The 5,798-nt window shown below is 38.2% G+C and overlaps 1 long non-coding RNA gene across 4 annotated transcripts; it reads left to right on the forward strand.

Annotated features, from left to right (window-relative positions):
- The first annotated feature begins 201 nt into the window (after nt 1–201).
- On the forward strand, nt 202–4,511 carry LOC123093122 (uncharacterized). 4 transcript variants are annotated; one of them, XR_006445109.1, is made up of 6 exons: nt 202–615; nt 707–826; nt 2,204–2,288; nt 3,289–3,795; nt 3,886–3,954; nt 4,163–4,511. It is a non-coding gene; the product is annotated as an uncharacterized lncRNA (long non-coding RNA). The 4 variants fall into 4 exon arrangements; XR_006445110.1 differs by having other exon boundaries at nt 206–615; nt 2,204–3,386; nt 3,517–3,795; XR_006445108.1 differs by having other exon boundaries at nt 210–615; nt 2,204–3,593; nt 3,694–3,795.
- Nucleotides 4,512–5,798: the final 1,287 nt, after the last annotated feature.

The following is a 5,798-nucleotide window of genomic DNA, read 5'->3' on the forward strand; positions in this document are numbered from 1 at the left end:
TCTTCCGGAGAGCAATTCATGTGGATGTCCCAGCCTCTCTGCTCGTCAATCGTGATTAGGAAATGTACTAAAACGGCCACCACGGGAGCAAAGATAAGCTAGTGCGGCGGCGTTTAAAAGAAGACAACGAAGGTAAATAATGAAACCACACCCAGTCCACTGGTTTGGCGGTCTGCCGGAAGTTGCGATCAATTGGTTATCCCTTGGAATCTTCGCCGACAACGTCGTCTCCGGCGACGGGGAAGGGGCGGATCCAGTTGATGCTGCGCACAACAACGGAGGACAGAGACGATCACAGTTTTGCCATGTGGACGAGGACATTGATTGGGCTTGTTCTCGCAGCTTGCGCACATCGCCGGAGGGCGGAGGCCGGACAAGCGCGCCATCACCACGCCAGGGGAGCTGTTGACGGGAATATCCTATTATGCGTCAACGTGTCGAGGCGCCGCACACCCCCTTGACTTGAATTGGGCCGGCCTTTTTGTATCTCTTTCCTGTCCCCTTCCTCGTGCGACTCGCTCATTCCTCCACAGATAAGCTTTCCTCGCTCGTGCGGCGATCCCCTTTTCCTCCCTGGTGCGATAGATTCTACTCCGGCAAGAGACCGCCGCCCTCGTAAGCATCCGTCGGGCCTCTCTCCCCCTGATTCGTGCGCGGCATCACATCAGATGTGGCTCACGTAGTCGCCATGGATGTTTACTTGCAGGTGGCCAGTGTCTCCATCGTCGGCGTCCGCGTTGTCTAGGGCTCCGTCAAGCTCGGCGTCGTCTAGGGTTCCGCCAAGCTCGGCGTCGTCTAGGCCCTGGTCAAGCTCGGCATCCACAAGGTAACGGCCCCAATTCCCCTGCTATGTTCCTTCCTCTCTGTGTGGTACCGCGAGATCGAGGCTATTTAGTTGCGTTAGTGTCTTTTCTAGTGTTGCTAGGGTTTGCTGAATGTGTTCTTGTACATGGCAGTTCTGATTTGGTGAATCTGAGTCTAGACTAGGGAGTTGCCTTCAGAGATTGGATTTCAATGTATGATGCAGCATGATGATGATAGGGGGTTTGTGTGTTCGTATGCTTTGCCTTGGGGTTTTGTGTGTTTCTGTTGATGATGATATGGGGTTTGTGTAGCATGATGGAGAAGTTCTTATCTCTTGTTTTATATGTTCTCTTAGTTTGTGTAATGTGTAGCAGCATCATGGACTAGTTCAGTTGACTTGTTAGGATGTATTTCCCCGAGAAGCAAGGACCTATCAACATGTTAACCAAGTAAAATTACTTAAATTTTTGTGTGCTGGTTCGATCAGTAGTAGTGGTCTACTCTGTTTCGGTGTCGTCGGTGCAGCTTCTTCTGTTTTTTTGTTAATTAAGAAAAACCAGTTGCTGGACTAGCCACTAGGGGATAGAAGATAGCAATCAACATGCACTTGTATAGATGTGGCAGATGCTTCCGGACTCGGGGTCCTGGCAAGTTCGCATCATTCTCTTCTCTGAGTTTAAGGTTTCAGCACCAACCCAGAAAAGTGATGCAAAAACAGTTTTGTCATGTGAACAGGTTCACTTTGTTTTCTGAGAATTGTGTGCGATGTCTAGTAGTGGCAGTTTCTATTTGTTCATATGTTTTGTCGTGTGAGCATGCATCTATCAACATTTGCAGTTATATTGTATTAAGTAATTTATAAGCGAAGTTTGATCTTGCTTAGGCAAGCATGATAAGTTGGTTGCATAAGTCATTGGAGCATATATCAAAAATCTGTATAGATTTAGCTACTTTGTTCCTATTGATGCTTGTTGTTTAATCTGAAGCTTATATCTCATTTTATTTAGTCTGATGCTTACTATAGTAGCTAGTTTTCTTGTGCCCTTTTTGTTTGGCTGAGAGTGATGCTATAAGGAAATGACTAGGGAATAGATAATGCGAATAATGCATTCCCAGGAAGAGAGTGCTTGCTGTTTCAAGATTGATGAACTTTTCACATCATTTTTATAGATGATACCTGTTAATTCACTGTTCTATTTTTTTTCTTGAAGGAAAATCACTCTTCTTTCTTAATTACAATATACCATAAATAATATTTGTTCTCCTCGGTAGCTTAGAAATAAATGGTTCAAAAACATTAGTCATTATTTAGTTCTTGAAATCAGCAAACAAAATTAATAGTAGTTCTGAAATTGTGTACGCTGACTCTCATTTCTTTTCGGTGCTTATCCTTGTGTAGATATGTTGTATAAAAGTCGAGAAAGCATTTTTTTGATGGACTGGTGTTAGCTCTGGTGATATTTGTTGTAGATTACAACAAGCAGGTATACTTAGATGCTTTTTTTCATGTAGATATGTGTGCACTGGGGTTATTTCTAGCACTTTAGAACTAGTATCTGTACCTTGACCATTTTTACATGATGGATAACCTTTGTGTGCTACTCTTTTCGCATATGTATTGTTCAGGTGCTTATCACATTCACAATTTGTAAACGATGTATTCCACAAACATTGTTTAGGGAACACTATCTAGGAACATTATTTTAGGGAACATTTTCCGATGAACATTACATGGGAACATTATTTATTTTGAAGAACAGTTTTTCACTTCACAGAATATTCTTAAATTTTGCATAGTTATTTGGGGACATTCATCAGGGAACATTACTCTGGGAACATTATTTAGCTAACATTATTAAGGGAACATTTTGCTAAGAAAAATTGTTGGCTCCAGCGAACAATAATTAATTTTGTTGGAAAATAATGTTCTCGGAAAAAGTTGCAACCTGCAACTTGTTTAGGCTTTTACCAACATTATTCTTTGTTTTATGGGAACATTTTGCAAGGATTTTTTTACTCCAGGGAACATTATTTTATTTGTAGAACATTTTAGAGTTTGGAGATAGTTTTTTAAATATACCTAGAACATCTTCCACGGAACATTATTTAGGGAACAGTTTTCAAGGGACATTTATGAGGGAACATTATGTGCGGAACATTATTTAGGTAACATTATCAAAGAACCTTTTGAAAGGAAAAGTTGTTGACTCTAGGGAACATTATTTATTTTTGAAGAACATTTTCTGACTTCGAAGAATATTTTCAAGATGTATGTAGTACATTTTCCAGGGAACATTATTCAAGGAACATTTTCGAGGGACATTTATGAGGGAAAATTATTTGGGGAACATTGTTTAGGTGACATTATTAAGGGAACATTATTTAGGGACATTATTAACATAACAGTATTGACGGAACATTATTGAAGGAACATTTTGTCAGGGAACATTATTTAAAAAACATTTTCCCACGAACATTATTCAGGTAACAGTATGAAGGGAACATTTTTACGGAAATACTAGTTCTTTTAACATAGGAAATTTTGAGTCAAGATTTGTACCAGCTCCCAAGTTCAATTTCAGGTGCCTTTCTGAATGGAACTCTCCCCTGTACTTATAACACTGATAAGCAACTTCTGTGCTCTATCTCCACAAATAATAGTTACAAAGAATTTAAAATTCACCAAATGTTCCATCACAATTTTGTTTACAGGTATGACTCAGGGATTTTCCTTCTTCAGTATCTGAGAAACTACAAAGGTCTCGGAATGGAGGGTTTCCCTAATGCAAGTACCACCACAATTACCCCGTTGAAAGCACTTTTTTCCCTTCTTTGTGATTCTTCGGTACATAACAGAAATTAAATTGCATTTTATTTTAAAAATTGAAGGACGATCTATAAGCTCAACGTGAGAAATACCATTTTGAGATTGTCACTTGCAAGGACAATGAAATTCAGCTGCCAATTGTAACTTCTTTCCCGCAGAAACATGTAAATTCTCTAGTTCTTTCCTCCTTACACCATGTTCTTTGTAGTCAATAGTGCAATTAATTTCATGTAATCACATTTCTGTTTCAACAGGGTTTCCGCATATTCAAGTGAAGCTTTGAAGGCCAATCATTTTTCGTCCCGCATATGAACTCAGCTTAGGTAACTTAATGATCTGCAGATTCTCTCACTAAATAATAGTGCATACTGTAACACTTTTCGCTCAAAGAGTCCCATTTGAGGAATGTTTGGGTCTGTTTTCTTCTTGGAAGGATCATGTATAACCATATTCCATTTTTCTTCAAACTTTTACTATCCAAAAAAATTTGTACCTATTCCCAACTAACTTATTTCCCTTTTTATTCTGAAGGGTCTCATCACTATTATTTATTGCTAACTTCAAGGGAAATTGCAGTGCAAGAATTTTTTTGAACTGAAAGGAATTCTTCCATGAGGGAAATGTTTCCTTAATGATACAGTTCTCTGCTTTTGTCATGGTGCCCAGTGATGCTTTCTTGCATTACTTTCAGTTGCAAAGAAGATTCAAAACTGCATAATTAGTTTGTAAAGAAGCTCTAGGCATAATTACTGTTTTAAAATGTTTCTTCGACCTCTCAGTACTGTTATTGAACAAGCATAATTACTGTTTGTAAATGTTTATTTACTTCAGCTATATTCTTTTGTACAGTTGGAATCAGTTCTCTGTTTTAGAACCAGCAGAATTACTGTTCTTTTATACACTCTTCCAATTTACTGTGTTTTTAGTTCACACGAAGAAACAACAGATACAGTAGGAATTAGTTCTCTGTTTTAGAACCAGCAGAATTATTGTTCTTTGTACACGATTCCAATTTACTGTGCTTTATTCTGAAGGCCTCAACGCAAGATTTTTTTCAAGTGAAAGGAATAGTCCATGAGGAAATTGTTGTCTTACTGATACAGTTCTTCTATTTTTTTTATCATGCATTAGTTGCGAAGAAGGTTTAGTTCTGCAGAATAAGTTTGTAAAGAAGCTCAAAGATTTGTATACTCTTTTCCATTTCAGTTTTCATGTATGTTTTTTTGATGCTCCTCTTCTAGAACTGTTTTAGAAACAGCAGAAACCTTTATTGCAACCAGCAGACCTTTATTAGTTGTTACAGCCACTGGTCTTTTCTGCAATTTTAAATTCTCTACAACCAGCAGGAAACAGCAGAAACCTTTATTAGAATAAAGCTTCATTTGTAATAAAAAGAAACTTGATGATAGAGCAGAAACAGAGAAACAACTGCTTTCTGAAATAGCAGAAACAACAAAAGCAGTTCTGAAACAGCAGAAACACATAAACAACAGAAGCAGTTCAGGAGAAACAGCAGAAGCAGTACAACAGAAACAGCAGAAACAGAGAAAACAGGCGCCAAACCCAGTCGGGCGCGCGGTAGAAAGAAAGAAACAAAGAACCAGTCGGGTGCGCGGGAAAGAAGCATCACGGCCCACAAAGCCTGCGAACGAAGCCCCCTGTGCGAACTCTCGTCTACTTGACGCATAAAGCGGCGTATAGGAGGTCCCCTGTTGACGCTCTTCGCAGCAAATAGTCAGCCTCTGCACACTGGAGCGCTCTGACTGGGCCGGCCCACGGCGCACCGTAGCAAATCGTTTTATTTTCATTAATTTTTTAGAAAATGCGAATAAAAACTCAAATTCTAAATATTTATAGAAATTAGAGACAATTTTTATAAAAAAGGAATATTTTCAAAAAACGCAAATATTTTATCATATATTTTTAGAATTAGGAACTTTTTAAACTTCAAATACAGTTATAGAAAACCAAAAATGGTTTCGAAAAAAATTCTAACATTTTTTTGAAATTGGGAAAAAGTTTTGTTCCATTTTTTCTAAAAGCAATTTTTTTAAAGTTCCATACGTTATTTGAAAAAAAATGTGAATTTACAAGTTTGGATTTTATTTCAAATTCTAAACTTTTCTGAAAAAGTAAGTTTTGAAACTTTTAATTTTTTTTGGAAAGC

This window comes from Triticum aestivum, chromosome 4B, assembly GCF_018294505.1.
Source record: "Triticum aestivum cultivar Chinese Spring chromosome 4B, IWGSC CS RefSeq v2.1, whole genome shotgun sequence".
Classification (NCBI taxonomy): domain Eukaryota; kingdom Viridiplantae; phylum Streptophyta; class Magnoliopsida; order Poales; family Poaceae; genus Triticum; species Triticum aestivum.